Source organism: Miniopterus natalensis, chromosome 2 (genome assembly GCF_054644295.1).
Source record: "Miniopterus natalensis isolate mMinNat1 chromosome 2, mMinNat1.hap1, whole genome shotgun sequence".
NCBI lineage: Eukaryota > Metazoa > Chordata > Mammalia > Chiroptera > Miniopteridae > Miniopterus > Miniopterus natalensis.
This window is the reverse complement of record NC_142082.1, coordinates 128,781,927-128,807,008: the sequence shown is the minus strand read 5'-3', so window position 1 is coordinate 128,807,008 and position 25,082 is coordinate 128,781,927. Positions and strand designations below refer to the sequence as shown.

The 25,082-nt window shown below is 40.5% G+C and overlaps 1 long non-coding RNA gene across 1 annotated transcript in view; it reads right to left on the bottom strand.

Annotated features, from left to right (window-relative positions):
* Positions 1-3,226: 3,226 nt before the first annotated feature.
* The window catches only part of LOC148093811 (uncharacterized), a 68,861-nt gene continuing 47,005 nt past the window's right edge, over positions 3,227-25,082 (bottom strand). The window contains exon 3 of the long non-coding RNA XR_015714000.1: positions 3,227-3,375. This is a non-coding gene — a long non-coding RNA (uncharacterized LOC148093811). The remainder of the gene's footprint in view (positions 3,376-25,082) is intronic.

Below are 25,082 nucleotides of genomic sequence, written 5' to 3'. Positions count from 1 at the left end.
ATTAAATCTCAACACTTCAGTGAAAGTCTTTGTAATTTGCTATGTAAGAGACTGGAAAGTAAGCATAAAACACTCCTGTTCCGTCCTGAGGTAGCACGGCTGTCTCTAGGAAAAATGCTTGTGTTATTGTTTGGGTTGCAAGCTAAACTAACTGCTTTTTTTTTTCACGAAACCTCATTTTTACTTGAAAAAATAACTTTTTCAGATTTAGGTATTTGGCTGATATTTTTTTGAAAATGAACAAAGTGAGGTTGTATCTTCAGAGAAAATATCTGGCAATATTTGTTGCCAAATAACCTTTAAGAAACTACCTCTTGCTAAAGTTTGGGGTAGCATCTACAATGATCCAAAATAGCTATTAAAGTACTGTTCTCTTTTTCAACTATATATCTCGTCAATGCCAGATTTTCTTCATGTTTTTCGACAAAACCAACGTATAACAGATTGAATTCAAAAGCCAATATGAGTCCAACTGTCTTCTATTTCCAGACATTTTAAAAAACTGCAGCCTTAACTGGTTTGGCTCAGTGGTTAGAGTGTCGGCTCCCAGACTAAAGGGTCTCAGGTTTGATTCTGGTCAAGGGCACGTACCTCAGTTGTAGGCTCCATCTCCGGGCCTAGTCAGGGTGCACGAGGGAGGCAACCAATCGATGTGTCTCTCTCACATCAATGTTTTTCTCTCTCTACCTCCCTTATACTCTCTCTGAAAAGCAATGGGAAAAATATCCTCAGGTGAGGATTTTTTAAAAATGCAAAAAATATAAAACAATGACATGCTACTCACTATTTTTTCTTTTAGAAAATAAAGATATTTTAATAAAAATGATATTTATGCTACCTGTAATGGACTTACTATTTTCAAATGAATTAATAATAAATATTTTTAAATGTCTGTTTTGATTTCTAATATGGTTCTTATTTATAGTTAGAATCCAAATAAACAAAAGCTCTTCAGAATTCTCAATAATTTTTAAAAGTGTAAAGGAATCCTGAGACCAAAACCTGGTCCACTCGATAGTTATAATAGAAATATATAACAGAACTGTGTAATAGAGATGGAAAAACGTAAAACAGAACTATATAACAGAAATGCAAATCCTACATTTTTAATAGCATAGATGAGATCATTTTTATTTCACAACTAAAGAGAGTTTCATTAAAGTAAAAATTCAAGCAGCAGATTCCAGGCTTTTGCCTAGCATGTCCTCACGGTGGCTTGTGGGAGTTAAAAAGCTGTCAGGGAGCAGTGGCAGGTGGGCTGGTGGCACAGGGAAGAGCCAGCAGTGACTGGAGTGGGAAATAAGAAAAGGCAGAGTGGGATAAAAGTCTCGAATGCTCTATATGCCTATCTGGATACAGAGATTTGAACAAGGAGAATGAACTCTGACACAAGATAACTTTTTTAAGTCAATTGTGTTTTCCCCTTTTGATTTTCGGCTTGGAAATTCCCATTCTGTGCTCCCTTGCCTTAGGGGAAGTTTGGAGGTTGGAATTCTCCAGTTTCGTTTTCAAAAGCCTGAGGGCATTAAAGAGGATCTGTTACATCTGGGGATAAATATCCCCAGTCTAAAATGAAAGTTTCTCTGGCTTGGGGGAGAAGTCAAAGTCTAGGGTCCCCTGTGACCTGCTTGACTCCCTGCCAGTGCAAGGACACAGCAGGATCTCAGAGAAACTGGCCACCAGTACAAGAGGCAGAACATTGGCCCAGGCTTCCCCAACCACAACAGTTCCCACACTTGACAAAGGCTGCACAAAAGTGGCAGAGGGGAGACCCACAAAGGACCACAGAGGGAAACAGTGCATCTCAGCAGTAACCTGGGTAGACAGATGGCTGATGCCTTCCTGGGCCTCTGAGATGTCTCAACTATGCTTGAGAGTCTGAAATCTTGGCACCGCCTCAGATGGGAAACCCCAAGAATGACAAGTTGAATTTCTCACTAACCCCTTGGAATGGGGGCACAGGATCAAAACTAACTATTGAGTAAAAAGTAGAGAATTATGAACATTATTTGGTGATAAAAAGGAATGAAGTACTAATACATGCTACAACATGGATGAACCTTAAATATAGTATGCTAAATGAGAGAAGTCAGTCACAAAAAGCCACATATTGTCATATTGTATGATTTCAGTTATAAGAAATGTCCAGAACAGGCAAGTCTACAGACATAAAGTAGGTTCATGGTTGCTAGGGGAAATAAGGGGTGACTAAAGGAGAGCAGGGTTTGGTTTGACTGGGGGAGGGGGGATATGATGAAAATGTTCAAAAATTAACTATGATGATTGCACAACTCTGTGAATGTACCAAAAAAACTCATTAAGTTTTATACTTTAAATGGAGAATTATATGTTATATGAATTATATCTCAATAAAGCTGTTACCAAAAGAAGCAGATAAAGTATCTCTTACCTTCTGAGTTGTGTACTAGATTCATACCCGTTTTATTTGCATGATGCTTTACAAAATTGTTTTATAAGGTTGTGTCAAGCCGACCTGGTAACTTCTGAACACATACACTGTACGGCTCAGGACCTGGTCAACAAGCTCAAGGGATAGCAGTGGGGAAAGGTACAGCACAGGGCAGAAAACAGGCTCCAGGGAACATGTGATGGCAACACGTGGTCTAGACAAGTGGCCTGCACCACCAGGGAACCACATAGACCACCAGGGCACCATCTTGGAGAATACCAGAGCTGGCAGTATTCAGAGATGTGGGAGGGCAGCCAGCATCGAGGATGTCCTCAGCAGAATGCAAGGCCTCAGCTCGGGGAAAGGGGTCAGTGGCAGGAATTCCAGCCCAGCGCAGGACTGCGATGATGGCTGCAGCCCCAGAGAGACTTGGCAAGTGATCCGGGAAGGACCTGAGGCAACCAAGCAGGAACCTAATTAGTGTTAATAATAATGTAAGTATATAATTGATGTCATTTATATATAATAATGTTAAGTTTAAATCACTTAAGTTCTATCTGCCAGGCACTATCTGCCAGGCACTGTTGTACCTACTTTATATTTTTAAATTTAAATCTTTACAATAGCCCTCTGAAATAGCAACTATTATTCTGCCCATTTTACTGATGAGAAAACTGAGTCACAGAAAGGTGAGGTAACTTACCCAATCTCATTAGTAAGGGCAGAGCTGAGATTAAAACACAGACAGTACTATCCCAGGGCCCATTTAACAACTCTCCCCTGCTGCATTTAGGGAGGAGGCCTACTTACCACAACTGAGCCATCAGGTCCAGCAGGAACCATGGTTGATGTTGAATCCCCCTCAGCACTGAACTGCAGGTCTTTAAGCCCTTCCCACAGAGGAAGGATTGGTTCTCAAGCCTGGGCTGGGGCCGAACCTGCAGGTGGTGGTTAAGTGCTGACCACTGTAGAGAGAAGCAGGATAGAGAATCAGGCAACTGCTGACACACAACTTCTTTTTTATTTTCAACACAGTACTGTGAGATAGATATTATTTCCTTCCCTTACAAATGAGAAAACTAAAGCTCAAAGAGGTTACACAATTTGGCTGATGACCCAGTAAACAATGGAGACAAAGTAGGATCCCAGACCTTCTGATTTCAAGATGGAAGCCTGGGAATTGGCTTTTGGAGATTAGCTGGCAATGTTAAACAGCAAGTGATTTGGGAAATAGAATAACGAAATGATTAAACACATGTGCTTGGTGGTCACACTCCTGCTATGCCAATCACCCTACGATCTTAAAAGAGCTACTTAACCTTTCTGTGTCTTAGTACCTTCATCTATAAAACAGGTTTAGTAAAAGTAATACTGTTTACCTCCTGAGTTGCTATGAGAATTAAATGAAACATTGTGTGTGTAAAGATCTAACAGACTGCTCAACATATAGTAAGTGCTCAATAAGTGGGAGGTGCTTTGAGCAAGCATTTTTCTTACTGTACTGCTGAGTGCAGACAAGCTCTAAAGCAGCCCAGATCTTTCTCCTGAGCCGTTTTACCTCTTGACTCAGAAAACATCAGTGCTGAAAGGAACATTAGAATTGATTTAATCTAATTATCTTTTGAAACAGAGGAGAAAATTGAGGGTTAGAGAAATTACAAGAGTTGCCCAAGCTGGTTATCAGGAGAGCAAAACAAGATCTTTACTTTGTAACTTAAAAAAAAAATTTTAAGCTGTTAGGACGAGCTAGAGAAGAAGAAAGCTTAATAGAAACATAATTGAGACAATGTCAGGTAGCCCTTCAATCAGGAAGGTAACTTAGTAGGAAAAGAAGACCTGCCACACTTGAGAAAAGCAGGATGACTAATGACGCGCTGGTGGGGCCTCCCTCCCACTGTCAGTGTGCACAAGTGAAGGGACACTTTCCAGGGATCAGGAAGTATTGCTTTCAGATATTCATTCCATATCATTCCATTCCTGGCCTGCGGTATTGTCCGCACTGAACAAAGGAAACTTGACCTTGGGTGATATACGAGAAAAGTTAACAAAAGAATGGGAGCCAGTGTCTTGGAGAGCATATGGTAGGTATGTGATTAGTGTTAGTAAAAGGATAAGGGGTAGAAAAAAAAAACAAAACTCCTTTTATATCACTTGAGTGGGTTGCCTTCACTTGCTAAAAGACTAGCTGAGAATCGAATAAAATTAACAAGCAGGTGTTAGATGGGATGCAGAATATTAAAGAAGGTGTATTGAACTGCACAGGTAATAAAGAGCTTTGAGAATGAGGTCTGAAGAAAACAAATGTGTGTGTTTGCACATAGATACACACATATATTTAGCTGAGAATGCCTGCCTTCTCCCTTTGGAGTTCATTTAAGAGCTGTCCTCAAAGGCAAATTAAATTGTGTCCACTGCGCTATTTACAAGTGTCGGGGGTGGTTCTCAGGCATGATGGGAGATGCAGTGGGAGTAGGACAGGGCAAGGCACTTAAGGATTATTTGGAGCAGAGATTCCGAACTGAAATTGCTGGATCCACCTGCTACGCATTAATTATGCAATAATGACTGTCTGTTTAGTGTTACTGCTGCATCTTTTAAGAGAAAGAAGTACATTTGGGAAACATCTGACAGATCTAGTCACCAAAGGAAAGGTTAGAATTTTGTATGTTTTTTTAAACCACATATTATTAAAAGAAATGAACTTCACCCCGTTTGATAAAAAACACATTGAGTGATTATCAGGCGAAGAAATCAGCCCAGACTTCAAAGCTTTTCCATTGGCTAGAACCGGTGTACCTGTCCTGTTTGTCTGTTATTTTTAAGCACCCGAGTGACGTTAATTTGTGCATTGTTTTGCATAGATTTGCATTTTGGGTCAAAGAGGCACTTGGTACAAATATGCAAAGTAAAAGTGCAGTTAATATTGCAAACTACCCACTAACACCATCAGCTGTGATATCATACGCTAATAAGACTGATCTCAAAGATCACTGTCTTCCTGGAGATTCTTCCAATGGGAGAACCACAAGCACTATGGGAAAAGGGAATTCCCCAAATTGAGGAGCGTTGACATAAATTACAGGTGATGCAAAATTCCAATCTCAGTATGTACCCACTCTGCTGAATGATGCACACGTATTCACCACGCCAGGTGTTGCCATTCATTGCCTGCATGTTAGAGCCAATGAAGGTTCTCAAGTAGAAGGTGCTGAGGTTAAGTGTTCTGCTCAGCTGGCAGCTTTCTTTTCTTGTGGAGACATCCTTGGCAAAGGCCAACTTTGGTCTAGCTTCTTATATCCTGTAGACTTGGAATCTTGATGGTGTTTGTCCTTATGTCTTCACAGAACATTTGCAAGCTCACCAGCCACACTTTCTAGCCTTTATCTCTCTCAGCTTTTTCACAGATTTGATTTTACTTGGTGGGCAACTATTAATGTTTACCCAGGAGCTGCTGGGTTTACAGGATTTTGCTGGGATTTTTCGGTGTTCTATTATCTATGTGTTTATTTTTTTGTCTGTTTACATCATTGCTTTGACCATTTTAGTCATTTTGGGGTACTCATATTTAAACACACATCCACAACTAGACTTACAAACACCATTTCATAATGTTGTTTAGTCTCTTTCACATTTTAAGTTGCCTTGGACACATAAGTACACACAGAAGTAACTGGCATATAATTTCTGTATACCTCTGTTAGCTAGCTATGTTGTCTTACCTCTAAGATAAGTGTTGTTAGTAGTCTCTTGCTTCTTAAGTAAACTAGAGAGGAAATCAGTAGCAACTCTCACTAAAGGGAAGATTGGAATTGGGGCCCTCGCTAACAGGATTAGATCGCACTTCATCCCATTCACTTCTGGAGCCAAAATGCCTAAGCAGCAAGAAGCTCCATTAGCATCAAGGTTCTAGAGTTTACAAGATATGAGAAAGGACCAAGGGGGTAAAAACTTCCCTTGTGATAAAGGGTAAAGATTCCAGAGGGAGGGGACACGGGCACTAGTCTCCAGGCCTGAGGAAGCTATAAGAAAACAATGGATGATTGAGGAGAGAAAGACCAACAACTCAGAAGACCTCTTCCCAAAACCACAATCCTGTGGGGCCCAGCTTCTCTGTGGAACTCAGCAGGAAGAAACGTGAGTTTAAATTGCTGCTTCCTCTGTTCCTTCACACTGCACTGTTCTTTCTGAAACATATCTGGTTCTAGAGCCAAAGTCTCAGGTTAGAAAAGAGCAATTTCCAGATACTGCTGAACAGTGGAGCCTTTGATCTAGTGATAAGGGAGGCCCAGGGGCCCCCAACCCCCCACTAGACCTAACTAGAACAATTTCTCCGTCTTTCTTGATGGAGAAGCGTAGTAATTTAAGTACTTTAGTGACCCATGAAACATTGAATTCTTCCTGAACCCACATGAATTTTGTCTTTCCATTTTCAAAACCCTTGGGACGTTAACATGCAGATTCTCAGAATTTCAAAATTTGTGATCTTCCTAGGAGCCATCATGGAAGGAAATGTGTTTATCTGCTGTTATTCTTTGGGACTGTGGAATTTCTTTGCCCAGGTTTTCTTTAAAACTTCAGGAAATAAAAAGGCTAATGGGAAATATAGGAATGAGTCCAGGACAAACAATAATCCAAAACAATACTCACTTGGATTACACAAATGGAACATATTTATAATATATCTTAAGTCAAATCGTGACCAGACTAGATGTAAGATAAAGTGAATAGGGGAGGACATCACTTTTCAAATATTAGTGTTCCTCAGTATCACCTGTGAGACTCAATAAAAATGAAGATCACAAGATGCCAACCCCTGAGATTCTGGAGTGGGGCCCCCCAAGTCTATTTTTTAAATAAGCACTGCAGGGGGGCTTGTTGCATGTAGTTCAGTAAACCAGCTATTGAAAAACATCAATATCTCGAAAGGGCCTCAGTTCTTACCTTCTGCACTTGCTCTCCTTTCATTCTCCCACTCCACTGAAACCGCTCTCATCAAGGCCACCAACGACCTCCATGTTCCCAAACCCACGGTCAATGCTCAGTCCTCATCTTGCTTAACCCTGTGGCAGTGTTTAACACAGGTGATCACTCCTCTCCCCTTGAAACACTTTCCTCGCTTGGCTTGCAGGGCACATCTCTCCTGGTTCCCCTTATCCCTTTCGAATTACTCTTTGCCAGTCTTCTTTGCTGGCCTTATTCTCCTAATTTCTAAACGTTGGAGTGCCCCAGGGTTTGAACCCACAGGTATTTCCACTTCTCTATCTACACTCACTTCTTCAGTATTTTCATCCAGTCCATCGGTTTTAAGTACCCTATTAATTCTGGGAATTCCCAAATTTTTATTTATAATCCACTCCACTTTCCTGAGCTCCAAACAAGTCAGCATCTCCACTTGGATGTCTAATTGGCATCTATTAACATGTACAAAACCCCTGATTTGCCTTGGCCTGTTGGTTGGGCATCATCCTGTGCACAGAAAGGTTGACGGTTCAATTCCCAGTCAGGGCACATGTCCAGGTTGTGCACTTGGTCCCCAGTAGGGGGCATGCAAGAGGCAACCAACTGATGTTTCACTCTCACATTGATGTTTCTCTTTCTCCCTCTCCCTTCCTCTCTCTCTAAAAATCAATTTTTTTAAAAAGCAACCTGATTTACACTTCCCCTCTCAAAACCCACTCCTCCACCAGTATTTTTCAGCTTAATAAAATGCAACTCTGTTCTTTCACTTGCTAAGTCCAAAAACCTTGGAGTCATCATTGACTACTCACTTTTCACATTCCACATCTAAACCATCAACATATCCTGTCAACACTACTAAGAAATATATCCCAAATCCAGCCACTTTATGTCATTTCCCACACTATCACCCTGGTTTAAGCCATGATCATTGCTCAACCGGATTACTGCACTCACCTCCTAAGAAGTCCCATTGCTTCTACTAATGCCTGCGCCCCACTCTGTTCTCCACACAACCACCAAAGGGATCCTCTTAAAAAACAAGTTGTCATGTCACTCCTCTGTCCAAAACCTGCCAAAGCCTTCTCATCTCAAAGTAAAATCCAAATTTCCCACAGTGACTTGCATAAAACTACATTACCTAACCCAGTGCTACCTCTCTGACTTCAGCTTGTACCATTCCTCCCTCAGCCTTTGCACTACCTACTTCCTCTGCCTAAAATGTTTTTCTCTTGGACAGCCCTGCTCGCTCCCTCCCTTCCTTTAGGTTTCTGTTCAGATGTCATCTTGTTAGAGAGGCCTCCCTAACTGTGATAGGCTGTTTCTAAGAGTGCCAATGATTCCCATCTCCTGGTGTTCACACCCTTACATAATCCCAAATGCTTGGATGTGGGCTGAATTTAGTGACTTGCCTCTAAAGAATAGAATTAGACAGTAGTGATGAGATTCTATCACAAAAAGACTGTGGCTTCCATCTTGGGCACATTCATTCTTTCACTTGCCCACTCACTCTGAGGGAGAGAAACTGCCACATTGTGAGCTGCCATAAGGAGAGGCCCACATGGCAGGGTCTGAGGGAGGCCTCCAGCCAGTAGCCAGCAAGCAAGCGAGGTCCTCAGTCCAACAGCCTTACACACTGAATGCAGCCTCCTGAGAGACCTCGACACAGAGACACTAGCTAAGCCATATGTACCCAGACTCTTGACCCACAGAAAGTATAAAATACTAAATGTTTGTTGTTTTAAGCCACTACATTTTGGTGTAGTGTGTTACTCAGCAGTATATAACTAATACATTGGCCATTCTATGTAAATTCAAATTTATAAAATCCACCTACCCCTGCTACCCAGTATTCTTGTCTCACCTTACTCCATTACTTTCTCCATAGCACTGATCTCCAAAACCTCGAGTCTTATATGTTTGGTTGTATATTTGTTTAGTTCTGTCTCTAACCACTAAAATAAAAGCTCCATGGGGACAGGTACATTTGTAGGTTTTTCTCACTGCTGTATCTCCATCATCTAAAACATGACTGGCACACAGTAAGCACTCAATAAATATCTGATGAATGAATCAATGAATCTGAGTAAGGCAAAGAGTTTGTGAAGTGGCGAAGGCACAACTCATGAGGTTGTGGTGAGTGTTAAATGAGCAAATTATGTAACATCTCTGGCCCTTAGTAGGTGCTTAACAAAGTATGGTTCTCCCCCTCAAAAGTAACATTGATGTGGGCAGATAAAATTTTAAACTTTTTTTCAGACTGGGATGCTTATGTGCACAATACCTGCCTAAGATTTAAATTAAGATGCTAAACATCATTTCAGTGGCTATTTTAATCATATATCTCACCCAGCTCACCTCCATTTCAATCAGGATCTCTGAAAGGAAAGAACACTGCTTATGTCTGAGCCACACCTTTAGTTTTCTGTACTGCTCTATAGCTCAGTCTCCTTTCAGCTTTAAGGACTCTGAGGTTATCACAGAAGTTCTTTCAGACTTTTATGGGCTCTGAATTCGGTTCTCACTTCAAGAGTCATTCAGAAAAAAATATAAAATAGTTCCTTCTGTCACTCTTACAGAATAGCCTCTTAAAACCCCACTGTCTTCATAACCACTGCCAGACAATAAGATAATCCTGAGAGCAATAGGCAATTATTACTATTTCAAAACTATTGTGCAGTTGCCTCTAAAACGAAATCATTGGGTTATATGATCTTCAGTTGTTGTGGACTTACGCTATTCCCTGGCAGGAAGCAGCATAAGTGGGCCATTTCTACAGAACAATAATGTTTAAAGCTTTAATGCTGGCCGAGCAATAGGAACAATTTTCCTAACAGAATGGAACTGAGGATAAATGGGGTATGTGACAAGCTGTTCTGCTGAACCGATTCTTCTTGAACTCCTCAGGAACTGTATTTTATTTGTCGTTTTATTACAAATCTAGCACAGTTCCTGTTATGTGGGACATGCTCAGAAAATGTTTGTGGATTAGATGAGCAAATAGGCAAATGAAAGGCTTATTGTGAGCCCCTGAATGAATGTTTACATGTCTTAAAGGATGGTCCACCTGGGTATGACATCCTGGGTGGTTGCTTCTTTCTTGCCTCAATCAGTTGATGGCCTCATTTGCCTTGGTGGTTAAACAGACTTGACTTTCAAATCTTGGCCTGCCACTTCCTAAGTGTGAGACATTGGTCCTGTCACTTAGCCTCTTTCAGGCTGTTTCCTCATCTGAAAAATTGGCATAATAATACTTATCCCCTTAGGGTTATTTAAAGGATTAAATTAGATAACATGTAAAATACCAGGAACAAACACACCTAGGCGATCAATACATGATTGTTAATTAAACTTAGCTCTATCTTCTTTCATTATGAACAAAAATATCCACTTGGCCTGGCCTGTTCTCTCTCTTTCAACCAGTTAATTTCCAAAGCCCCAACTAGGTTGGCCCTTAGTATAGAAAAACTTATGCACAAGCAAATCATTTCCATTATTGTGTTTACTAACTCTTTTTATTCAAATATTTTCTATTTACAAAGTGCTCTCAAACACATAATTTCTTTAAGCCTCAACAACAACCCTAAAATGTTGGTAGAATAGGAGTTGAGGCCCTATTGTACAGAAGAGGAAACTGAGGCATAAAGATTTAAATTACATATTACACAGCTAGTGTTAGCAAAGTGGAGTCTCAGACTCACTTTTTATTATATCTTTTCATTATATTATACAGCCTCTAGCAAGTGGAGAGAGGCACAAAAGCAAATAAAATGGCCTGAAATCATCTCTCAACCAATATCTTACCTGAAGCAGCACAAATACTGTGCAGGCAGCCCCTTCTGGAATCTCAAACCTGGGCCTTTATAACCTGATAGAACGATATGCATCTCTGACCAACAGGAGCCTTTGAAAGGGTGGTACCAAGTCTTCTTTTATTTTTCCTCTGAGTGGGAGGTGGCAGTGCCAGCCATGGGCCACTACCGCCAATACTTGCTCTGAGTGACAGAAATCTTAAAACTGAGAGGTAGTTCCTTTGCGCACATTACAATCCTCCTGTAAGTACACAGCCCAGAAACACCTAAAGAGGAAATCTTCTCTAACCCCTTACCACTTTGCAGCAGAGCAAACTAGATCTAGCAAAGGCAAGTAAATTCACAATCATGGCCCATCTAAGTGCCAGGCACTGTGCTAGACCCTTTATATATATTATCTCAGTAGTGCACAAGGTGACACCTCCCTGAAATCCAATCCTTCTTATCTTGGACAATTCCAATTTCTATTAGGGTGTCCACATGTTCTCCATATAGTCCCTATGTCCTGGAGAAGCTGACCTGTCCTGCTGCTACAAGTAGGACATGTGGATGGGCTTAAGCTGATACATATAAGCCCATTCTCTGGTCACAGTTCAGGGAAGACAGGTGACCAAAATTGGGTCAATAAGAAATATGCTGGGGTTGTTGAAAAGAAGCTCAGTTGTGTTCTCATTCTCTCTCTCTCTCTCTCTCTCTCTCTCTCTCTCTCTCTGCCCCGCCCCTTTCTCTTTCTCTCCTGGAAGGTGTGGTGAGCTAATATGGAGCCTAGAATTTCCATAGCCATTCAGGACAACCAGCCACAGATGAAACTGACTCCACAAAAGCCAGAATAAAGGGATAGGAAGAAATCAATTATTTGTTGATGTCATTGAATATTGAACCAAACAATCCTAAGCATTCTCTCCTTCTTAAATTTTCTGTTGTGTGAGGGTCAAATAATACCATTTATTTATTTGCCTAGTTTGAGTTAGGCATTCTTTACTTGCAACATAAACAGTCTTAACTATATTGGTTAGGGTAAGGCTAGGCTATCCTAACAGGAAGATCCAACAATAATGGAGTGGTTTGAAGTCAGAGTTCATTTCTCTTATGTAACTGTGGGAAGATGTGCCAGGTAGACAGTCAGCTGTGCTCCATGTGTTTAATCAGAGACCCGAGTTCTTCCCAAGCCATTGCTCTGCCATCCCTGCAATCGTATTCTCATATCCATGGTCAAAGTCGGGGTGCTCTTGGTTCCAGCTTGTAGGAAGGGAAAGGAGCATGAAGGAGTCTTATGTTCCAGAGCCAAATGTGTCAACAGCACTTCCACTGGCAGGGAATTGGCCACATCTCTAACAGCAAGGCATAGGTTGCTAACTCCTGCTCTGTCAGTTGCCTGGTTTCCTGCAAAAAAAATCTAGATTCCTCCTAAACTCCCAACCATGACTTTATTTTCTATTGTCTAGAGTAGAAGTGTTCAATATGGATTGACATGATTGCCCCAGGTCTGGCACTTAGAAGAAATCTAAATAGTGATACCTAGCTAGAAGTATTGTTATCTGACAACTGCAGGAGAAATCAAGAGACAAATTGAGGTCAGAACTAGGTAGAGAAAGTGCATGGTACCTAGAGGAGCAGGGAAAATGCATAAATGGAGGATGGATAGGCATTAGAGTCAATAATAAAAGAGCATGAAAGGAAAAATTGAGACTATACTACCATTTGGATAAATTTAGGTCATTGCAGATTTAATCTGTGTCAGAGCATTCCTCTTATTTAAAAAATTGATTTACTAATTTGAATTGTGGGTATATTTCCAAAATGAACAAAACGGGTACAAAGTAAAAAAGAAAAATTCTCTCTTCCACTCTATGCCCTAGGCACCCAGTTCCTCTCCACCAAGGGACTGAATATTACTAGTTTCTTGAATATCATTCTGGACTTATGCATATACAAGGAAATACATATATATCTGGTATAAGTATTCTTTCTCTAGCCTTTTGTTACCCAATTTTTTGCACCTTTATTTTTTTCACTTAAAATATCTTGGAGATCTTTCAATATGTTTATATAAAAAGTATCCTCTATTTTTTTTAAATCCTCACCAAAGGATATTTTTTCCTTTGCTTTTCAGAGAGAGTAGGAGAGTGGAAGGGGGAGAGAGAGAGAGAGAAACATCAATATGAGAGAGACACATTGACTGGTTGCCTCCAGCACGAGCCCCTACCTGGGGCTGGGGATTGAGCCTGCAACCGAGGTACATGCCCTAAGCCAAAATCGAACCTGGGACCCTTCAGACTGCAGGCTGATGCACTAACCACTGAGCCAAACCAGCTAGGGCAAAGTATCCTCATTTTTTATGCCTGTATTATATTCCATTATTTGGATATGCCATAATCTATTTAACTAATCCTTTATTAATAAATATTTGGATTGTTTCCCATTTCTTGCTATTACAAACAATGTTCGGTGTATAACCTTGTGAATTTGTCATTACCTATATGTGACAATAAATCTGTAGGATATAAACTCTTACAATTGGTTTTGACTTATTGGAAGATATATATATTCATAATTTTGAAGGATATTTCCAAATCACCCTTCATAAAATCACACCAACTTATTTTCCCACCAATCACGTATGACAGCACCTATCTACTCACACTTTTACCAACACAACATGTTAATTTCTTTTATCATTGCCAACCTAATACATTGATATTGGTGTAAATTTTTGATTTCTCTTATTATGAAGTTAGCTATCTTTTATATATTTAAGAAGCATTTGTACTTCCTTTTCTATGAACTTTTAATTTGCACCTTTTTAGGTAGGGCTGTTGGTCTTTTTTTATTTATTTGTAGGAGCTTTTTACATATAAAGAAAATTAGCCTTTGTCTATTAAATGAGGTGCAAATATTTCCCCTTTTTATAATAGTCATTTGACTTTGCTTATGGCTGGTTTTGCATTTCAGAACCTACCCTACTGAATAAAATTTAAATTACTAATCATGACTTACAACAGTAACACAATGCAAAAGAAGCCAAGTTTCCTGTCCTTTGGCTTCCCAGTGTGAATCCCGAGAAGACAAAAAACAGAAGAGAGACACCTGTTAAGAAGGGCTCCTGGTCACGAGCCCCTCACACAAACTGCACTTTGCAGAGACACCTACATGTACCTCCAAACTCCTCCCCACCTCCACTAACCTGCCTGCACAGTGCTCCTGGCCCCTGAGCCAGCCCTTATGAAGGTTTTCTGGAGTCCTACTCCAACCAGTAAGACTGAGGCTATCCCCATCCAACCCGAGCTGCATAGCTCTGACCAATCAAATCAGCTCTATTCTGACCAACCAGGGCAGTGCCTTTGGACCAATCAAACTGTGAGGATTTAGTATCCTCATTTGCATGAGGGCAGACCAATCAGGGACCAGGAACAGGGACTTCTGTCTGGAATGTGGCTTCTGGAATGCATTTTACACCCAAAGCTGTAGACTGTAGGTGCTGAGACCCTGAAGGTGGCTTGTGAGAGCAGTGCTGTGCGGAGACCAGCAGTGGGACTGTGCAGCTGAAGCCTAGCTCTGGCCCCAGTGCTACCTGGATCGGGGCACCCTCAAGGTTGTGACAGTGGCCCTCTATAATCCTGGAACTCTTTGCACTGAACAGATTTTCCCTCTTCCCAGTCCTCTTCACTGCACCCCAAATTGGAGATTCCTGTTGGCACTGAATTCGTGCCAAGGACCATCGGTTGACACCAGTTAAATCAGAGAAAAAGTAATGTTCTGAAAAACCCTAGAGGATGTTGTTGATACATTAGCTCTTCTTTTTTCTGAACTTCCTACATACAATTCAATTCTAAAAGTTCTTTCTAGATAGTTATTCAATGAATGAAACTGAGATGAACAGAATGGGCCTGTGGATAGGTTATCAGATGGGTGAAAAAAGAAAATAAAGAAAAGGTAGATGAGTAACAGGCAACATCACGCTGTAAGTGAGGGCATTATACAACAGGAATGAAACTGCAAACACATTTCCCTCGCACAAGAAAGGATAAGGCATGTCTTAGAAGCCCAAACATCAGTCTCCGTGGTGGATTTTAGGACCCCAGAGATTGTGACAATATGGGGTGAATGGGGGGAGGAACCTCCTTTTCAAGACATAGTGAAAATGTAAGCAGTATTTCTTTAACGTTGCCAAGAAAATGTGCTGAGGCAGCTTTGGAGAAGATTCTGGTTCCTTCTGCATTTCTCAGCCTGATCCGTGGCGGTTATGAAACCCTCAACTTTCCATCAACTGGTCAGCATCTGAGCAAATTCTCACTCTGCCTTGCTGGGCATTCCCCTACCCCACTAATGAATGAGTAGCCTAGTCCTCTGGAATGATGTTGCTGCCTCTCTGTCCTAACCCTTCCTCCCAGGCCTCCTTGTTTTCTCCACCCTAAAGCACTGTGCCAGGCCGCACACAGCGGGGCAACCTTCCCCAGGCCTGGGCTTCGGCCTAGCTTCCTGACTCGCCCTGGTGCCTGCTCTCCCTGGAGCGTTGCTCTGAACTTCGGCAGCCTTGGCAAAGGCACTGACAGCATGGCTGGCCCTCAGCCACCATCCTGTTCCTCTCAGCAACTGGCCAGAGTCCTCTTTCAACAGGATGGTACCCCCTCCACCACCCACTCTGCCCCTCCTCCTGACAGCCAGTGTGTTTTCATTACCCAGGGCACAGGTATGCCCCTGCTGTGCCCCCCTCCCTCCACTAGGTGGGACCCCATGGACACCTGCATCAGCTAGATCAAGCCCAGCTTCACCGCACACAAATACCAACTCAGCCACTTTAAACAATATGTATGTTTATTAGCTTATGTCGTGAGAAGTCTAGAGATGGGAAGATTCAAGGCTTGGCTAATTCTGGGGCTCAAGGTGTAATTAAGGACCTAGAGTCTCTCGTCTCTCTTCTCTGCCGTCCCTACCATGTTGCCAGCTCCTTTCACAAGATGGGCATAGTAGCTCTAAGCAATGAGCAGAGGGCTGGAGTCAGCTCCGATGGGCTCCCAAGAGCCAATTGCTAAATTTTCCAACCAGTTCTTTAGTTATTGGTAGCTTAAACTCAGCCATCATGGGAGAATTTGTACCACAGAAATGGAAATAGGCAAACCCTACAAATCAGGGCTTTTTGTTTTTGGAAAGGGGGTTAACACTGCGTCACACCCTCACACAATAAGATCTAAAGACAGAAAGGGCCTGTTTCTCAAATACATCTTTTTTGAAGAGCAAAGACACTTCTGGAAGGCTTACAGAAGATCCCACACCCCCACTCCCACCTCCTTGGCCTGATTGTGTCACATGCCCATGTTTCAACCAAAGATTGGCAAATGGATAAGGTTCTGAAGACTCCTCTGAAGCATATCGGGTACCTGATACCTGAAAACCAGGGTTCTCTTAGCTAGAAATAAGGTAGGAGATAGCCTGTGGGTGGACAATCAGCGGTTTGTCAAACCAGGCTCACACACTGCATTTGATAGTTATGTCTCTTTACTTATTTTAAGCTAGAAGAGTTTTCCTACTCATTTTTTTTAATGATATTGACCTTTGGAGACACCAGACCAGTTGTCTTATAAATGGTCCCAAATTCTGGATTTGTCTGATTGTTATCTCAAGCTGTTATTTAACTTGTTTTTCTAGCCTTGGTGCCCTGTTAAAGGCCTGATTAGATTCAGGCTGAATGAGTCAGTCCTGACGTGAAGTAGATGGCACACCCAAAGGGTTAAGTTGAAGAGGGTTAAGTGAATGGACTACTTGCGGGCCTGTGCGCAGGCACAGGAACTACGAGGGGTGGCGAAGCACGCCAGAAGCAGCGCCTGGACCTGTCAGCTGGAGCTTTGGAAAAGGGGCCCCTAATAGGAGTCTAGATGTAAACGGACACAGTTTTACCTCTGACCAAAATGTATCCAGGTGGGGAGTGAGGTGGTAGGGAATAAATACCACTAATCTTTTTTCTTCATTCTTCGTACTTCTGCCAGAGCCTCCCTATTATCCAAATCTAATCTGAATCTAAAATGCACGGGATCCTGGGTGGTTCATTCTGCAGAGGGATGTCTCCAGGGCCATAGAGCAAGGATGGAGAAAGGCACCAAGTAGATTTATAAGGGCAAATGGAGAAAAGCCAGCACATGCCCTAAATGCTTTTGGCTACAATGCTTCATAGGTCATGCTGTGAATTCCAGACGGAGTCACACAGGAGAAACATGTTAGGCTGTGTCACCATTAGCAAAGCTAAGTTTTACCACTTGGTTAAAGTGATGACAGCAAGACCTCGCCACTGAGACCTAAAGGTATGTTTCCACTTTCATAATCAGCAACTTTTCACATGGTCATTTCAGCATCCATTAATGATTCCAGCCTGAATCAGTTATTTCACGGGGGTTGCAAAGTGTTAATTTCTCTAATTCTTTCGTCCCATATTTGGTTGAACCCACTGAAATTTTGTAGATTAAAGATAGTTGAATATCGACAATTTCATAGGTTTCAAATTAAAACATTCTTTGGGAAGAACGTATGTCTTTCCTCAACCAGGGAAAAACAATTTCTCCTTAAAATATGAGGTAAACACTTACATGTTTTCCTTTATATACCAATTGTCAAAGTAAAAATAACCACCAAAGGACTAAGAGCTGCTGCTACTCCTTCTACTTCTTCCTCCCCTCCCCCTCCCTCCTCCTCTTCTCTATCTCGCCCTGTCTCCCTGTCTCCCCCTCCCTCCCTCCTTCTCTCTCTCTTCCCCTCCCCCTCCCTCTCTCTCTCCTCACTTTTTCTTTTTATTGCCCAAATTTAGCCAGTGGGAGCTCCTTCAAGCTGACCCCTTAATAGGTCCCTGTTAGTCTTGGAGGATTTCCATTTTCTGGAACTATGGGTTGTCCTAGGCTCACCTAGGCTAAGTTACGTTTCCTTGCCCCAGGTCTTTGTCAAAAAGCCTTGGCTCATTTTAGTGAAAAATTATAATTAGTGAAACATCTTTGCACTAGGTGTGCTCATTACAACTGAGCTATTACTGCTTCCAGGCTCTAACAGTGGGTAGAGCTTATATAGAGTGCCTCCCAAAAATGTATACACACTTTAATAGCTGATAACTCACTTAATTTTCACTCCTTTTTAGGTTTAACTGATTAGAAGTAATGAGTGACTCCAGACTAAGTGTTGAATAAAGAAAATTTATCCTAAAGTGCCACTAGGCTTTTTTTATGGGGATACATAAAAGATAAAGTTTATGATACAAAACTGGCAACTGTCGTCAAATTGAGGGCACACAAACACCAAACAAAATGATTCTTGATGTTTGCAACTCCATCACTTCGAGTTATCAGCAGTGCCTGGTCCAGAACAATCATCAGTTTGAAAATAGACATTGACAAAAAAAAAGAAAATTCATTTCTATAGATTCTTTTAAATTTTGAAAATGAATTGTATGTTAATAAATGCTGATTTTATAATCACTCAAAGTGTGTATATATTTTGGGGGGACACCCTGTATATACACTTACATATAAACACATACTTTAAATTAGGAGTTTATATTCACATTTCCCATTCAAATTTAACATTATGGAGTAGTCAGGAATAGTTATAAGGAACAAGGATTTGAGCTGGCCTTAGAAGGTATGTATCACATCTTTTAAAAAAAATAATTTTTCTGTAATATAACCACATTTCCAAAGAAAAACAAAATAAAAAATAAGAAAATAGCCCTGGCCGGGTAGCTCAGTTGGTTAAAGTGTTGGTACGCCAAGGTTGCAGGTTTGGTCTCTGGTCAAGGCACATATAAGAAGCAACCAATGAATTCATTAATAAGTAGAACAACAAATTGATCTCTCTCCCTCCTTCCCTGCCTTCTTCTCTCTCTCTCTCTCTCTAAAATCAATAAATTTTTAAAAAGAAAAGAAATTTACCAATAATTTTTCCCTTTTAACATAACCTTTTAAAATATTTTTATACAAGTCCTGGTGGTTAAGAATTTTAATAGAGAGAAAGAGTGGGAGGTGGGGGGAGGAGAGTGGGAATTCAAAGAGGAGAGAGCAGGTCCTAAAGTATGTGTAAGTCTTGAAACAGAAAATTTGTATAGGGACATTGCTCGTCTTCAGGCCTTAATTCTCTGGATGCATAACCTTCCCCATATTCCTGCCTGTCAAAATCATACTCATCTTTCAAAACGCAGGTCAACAGCTTTCCCTGATTCCCCCAGCCAGGCATAGGCTTGCCCTACCTATAGTGCATTTCTGTGGACCTGATGCCACTTTTTACTTGATACCTTTTAGAAGTATTTGTATACCTATGATATCTCCCTAATGAGTTTTCAAGCTCCTCGAAGTCAGGAATTATATCTGGTTGTCTCTATCCTCAAAGCCCTTTGCTCTGCAGCTTACATAAGAGGTTTGCAGTAAGCATCTGCTACATTGAGCTGAATTGTGGAGAGTCCTAAAGTGAATCTAACAAGTTGGCACTGTGTTGTGCAGACTTCTATAACTGGTCTCCCAGGTTGGAGAACGCATTCCCTTCACATGATTATCTTTCCCCCTACTTACTTATTTTTGAAACCTAGGGCTCATGTTATTTCTAATTGTGAAAGTATATTCAGGATTACTTATTACAACCCTTCAGTTGCTTAGTAATACTTCAATTTACTTTAAATACTGCTTCTAATTTTAAAGTAACCATTTTAAACACCTTTAAATGGAATGTACTAGTTTTTAAACAGACATATATAGTGCTCCACATTTAGGGGTAAAAATGTCATTAGATTGAAAGGTGTGAGAAATGCCTTAATGCTACACAAAGGAAGTGATTGAATTGCCTTCTTTGTAGGCTATAAAGAAAAAGACAGCCTGATGATATTGTGTAAACTTGCCATGATAGAGGCAGATGGATACATTATTATAAGAGACCTGGAGGTCCTTTTCAGCTCTGTGACTTTAATTGCGCTATATAAATTTACACAGTGCCACCTGTCTCACGACTAAACCAAATTGGTTTAGCCTAAACCTCATTGTTGGCAAGTAGTAATTTCAATAATGCTTGACAACAGAGAAGTTTGTCGGCTTCCCTTTTCTTATATGTAAGATGAGAAAGTTGAATCAATTAACCTCTATGATCATGAAACACTATAACTTCGTAAATCTTTTTGGAGCCTGTTATAGTTCAAGTACCTGCTTTCTATGATATTGACTAATTTTTTGGCTCCTAAACCTTCCTAATAGCTGATAAATTTTTCTAAAAAACAAACAAAAACAAAAAAACAAAGAAAAAAACAACTTTATCGAATACCTTTACATTTCTAACAGAAGTATTGTATTTGGGTGAAACAGACAGACATATGGAAAGACCACAGGACATTTGAATCCCAACTTTTCCACTTACAAGTTATATGACCTGGGCGGATTTATTTGTCTTCAGTACTTGCATCTAAAATTAAATAACAGCTACCACTTCATACCCATTAGGATGGATACTATCATAAAAACAGAAAATAACAAGTGTTGGTGAGGATATGGGAAAAAAATGGAACCTCTTGTGCACTATTGGTGGGAACATAAAATGGGACAACCACTGTGGAAAACAGTGTGACAGTTTCTCAAAAAATTTAAAATAGAATTACTATTTTTCTATTACTAGATACATACGGAAAAGAATTGAGAGCAGAGTTTCTCCATTTGTACACCCACATTCGTAGCAGCATTATTTACAAATAGCTTAAACACAGAAGTAACCCAAGTATCCATTGATAGAGGAATACATCAGTACAATGTGTGAGATATATATATAATGGAATATTATTCAGCCTTAAAAAGGAACAAAATTCTGACACGTATTACAACATGGATGACCTTGAAGACATTATGCTAAGTGAAAGAAGTCAGATACAGAGAACAAATATTGTATGATTCTACTTGTCTAAGGTATGCCTAGACTAGGCAAATTCATAGAGACAGAAAGTAGAATAATGGTTACTGGGAGCTGAGAATGGGGGGAGTAAGGAATTATTCTTTAATAGGCATAGAGGTTCAGTTTGATAAGATGAAAAGAGTTCTGGAGATGGATGGTGGCAATGGTTGCACAATATGAATATACTTTTTACCACTAAACTTAAAAATTATTACAATAGTATATTTTACATTATTCATATTTTACTACAATTTTTTAAATTGGAGACATTTCTTAATTTCTATCTGTGGTATTGCTATGAGAGTCAAATTAGATAACATAGATGAAAGCCCCTGCCATGCCACCTGGCACCCTGTGGGTGATGAACAATCTTTTTTGACATGCCCATTAGTATAGTTTTGGTGGAAAGAGGTAATTGGAATTCCCAGGTCAGACTGCCCACTGTGCTGATTAAGGTTTTTGTTGTCAGCATCGGAAATCTACTCTGGCTAACTTAGGGGGCGAAAAAAGCTATGTACTAGAAGGACATGGGAGAGTTCACAAAATCAAAGAGAAGGCTGGAGAGCCAGGCCCGGCAAGGGACAAAACGTAAGGCCACTTCAGGGTCTCCATAGCAGGAATATTGCAATTATCCAGACAGAGTTTTGCCACTGGACTAAGTGAGCTCCAACTGTTTGCAGTCTCCTACAGTCACACTGATCAAGACTCAGGTTCAGGAGGAGGACCCATTTAGCTTCCCTTGAATCTTACATCTTTCCCTTATCCAGGAGTGATCAGAGCATCTTAGTTAACAGTCCCACCAGAATGCAACCAATGAGAGAGAAGTTATTCCCCAAAAGGAAAACATTACTGTCATTGCCAAAAAGTAGTGAATAGATAGATATAGGTGTGACAAAATTAAAATTAAATTTTCCACTAACCACCAACGCTTTTGCGCTTGCATTTCAGGGAAACAGGAGGTGTTTGGGATGGGAAAGTACTACAAAGAAGTACTTCTAGAGCTCCCCAAAAGACCCAACTGCAGGTACAAAAGTTATCATTAGAGGACTGGATATCTAGCCAACCTTAGCCCCAAGTCTGGAAGGTTCTGCCCAGAACTGATAGTTGTACCCTAGTTGCCCTGCTATGCAGCCCCTCCCTTTCATTTATCAAATCCTGTGACACAAGCCTTCATCTCCTTCGCCTGATTCCATTTGCCATCAAACCCCGTACCTTATTGAAACATTAAACTCAAGTCTTTGCCTGAATGGAATTTCTGGCTACCAACCTGAGTCAGTTTTTTAGACTTTCGTATTTAACGCTTTCCCTTTGATACTGTAGTTTAGTTTAATTGAGGTGACATCTATGTTATTTACCACTCTATGCCTCAGTTTCCTTCTGTGTAAAATGAAACCTGAAAGGAGGTCAAGGGAGCAGATGAACAAAGAGGAAGGAGGCTGAAAATGTGAGGAGAAACCCTTTTGACTAAGAATTTACGCTTCTGGTGAGAAACGGCAGAACATTTCACACTGATATTTACTACTGAGTCTAAGACAGTCTAACACAATGCATCCAAAACCTTATTATGAGACAAAATTATCTCCAAAAACCTTATCACCATAAAGGCAAGAGTGTGGACCAGGGCAGTACCATAAACCAGTGAGGAACTGACAAGTATCCAGGGACCTGGTTTCTAGTTCAGCTTCGCCACGAACAAGCTAGGCTACCATGGAATATTTACTTACCTCTCTGAGCTTGCATTTCCTCCCTGATAAATTAGGGGTTGAACCAAATCTAGCCCCTAAACCTTCCTGCTTTTACATTCAATGATTCCAAATGAAGTTGAGCCAGAACCTCAATAAGAACTACAAAGAAAAGCTAAAGCAAGGTGAGGGGACAGAGAGTGCCCAAGGTTCTATTAAAGATGCCATAGTCAGGAAATACCTCTCTGGGAAGCTGGCATTTGCAGAGATTAAAAGAAATGAGATAGTCCACATACGGATATCTGGAGTAAGAGGGTCCAAGCAAGATCTTTCTTTTTTAATGCTCAGCGCTATGTGTCATATGACAAGAACTTTCATTCCCTATCAGGTTTCTGATCCCTGTCAAGAGGAAACCATGAAGAGATCATGCCAGCCCAAGACAGGCCCCAATGGAGCTGAATGGGCACAATAGAGACTGGGTGCCCAAGACTGAGGGTATGGTATGATAGTCATGCCTCAGAGGTTAGGGATGGTCAAATCCCAGTGAACAATCCCATCAGTGAAAGGGATTGTTGAAGAAATGAACTCTAGAGATTAAATGAGTGGAGAAAAGAGAGAAGATTAAGTCCCAACAAGTCAACTTGTAAAACAGAAATTATCCTAGAATGATATTTTTCAAACTGAGGGTAATGACCCATTGGAGAGTTATTACATCAATTTAATGGGTCATGATTAGCTTATTTCAAATATTAAATTAGAAGAGAATGGACTTGCCAGAGTACATCACATAGAGGAAGGGCAAGTGGTTGCTTTGCAAAACATTTATATTGAGTCACTTTGTAGAATTTGCTTCTCATTGTGGATTATGGTCAAAAAAATGTGAAAGCCAATAGCCTAGAAAAATTCTAGATATGAAGTATGGATGCCAGTAGCAACTTTTCACTCAAAGATTTATGTGGGTGGACCAAGTTAATTTAAAGGGGACGTAGCAGAACATACAAACGCTGCTAATAAGAGTATAAATACAAACAACCTTTATGGAAACATTTTGCCAGTATATCCCAATAGTCATAAAAAGAATAAGTACTACTCCCATTTTAAAAAATCTATCCTGAAGTGTGATAATCCAAAATACACAGTTTTGTGCACTGAGATTTTCATCACAACATTATTTATTAAGTGGAAAGCTGAAATGCCTAAATGTTCAACTTTAGGGGAATGATTAAATTATTGTATACCCCTGCATCAGCTCTCTTAAATCTGCCTAGTAGGAATGAAGATCTCATTTTTTAAAAAATGCAAATTATGTCTATACCCAGAGGTTATTGTGGATTCACTTTCCCATCCACTGGCTTCCTCATTCTTGGTCACCTGCTCCCTGACCTCCTTGCAGGTTATGACAGTATTTCTTGGCCCCCATTTGTCATCTAACTTGTTGATTTTGGAACTCTAGTTTTTGGACTCTCTGCCCATCTTAGACTTCTGCCTCTAAATGCAACCAATTCTAGAATCTCTTTATTGGTACCCTAGCCCCACTGCCTCCTGTCTCCTCTCTTCCCCATCAATGGACATGTCTTCCCACTGGATCAACTCTCACTGAGCTCTCATCCACTAGTAAAAGAAGGTCAGGAAAATGTGATATATCCATATAATGGAACATTGGTCAGCCACTAGAATTTATTTTTATAAATAATTTAAATAACATGGGGAAATGTTTATAATGTCACTGTGGTTGGGTCAAATGCAAAGACCTAGGCCTAAAAGGAAACCAGGAATTAAGGAGAAGTGATTTGGGCCTTACAAGGCTCTTATCACCCATAAGCAACGTGTGAAAACAAAGAAGGAGGAAGTAATTTCTTAGCATAATAAAGTCAGTTGTATTAGTTCATAATAATATGGTCGAAGTTGTATAAATAACATGCATAATAAATTTAGGAGGTGTTTAAGGAAATTAATCCCCTAGAATGTAGAGCTTGTTTAAATTTCAGATATAGCTGGAGACAAAGAGCAGAAGTCAGAAGTAAAAGATCTCTGCTCTCCCGTCTTCTCCACAAAGAGACCAGAGAGACCCCCACCCTTGTTACCACCACCGCCACCCTCAAAAGTAGAGCTTTGAATATGAACTGTTGGGTTAGAATTGTTTTTAAATTAAAAAAGAGAAAACTCAGTCCAAAATATACAGTTTAATGCACTGGGCCTGAGAAAAACAAGTAAATGAAGGTAACCAAGTATAAAAAAAAATAAAAAAATAAAAAATAGGAGTGGTAGGGGTTGAGCGAGATGAAACGCATATGCCCTTCCCTGCCTGAGAGGGGCAGCTGCTTC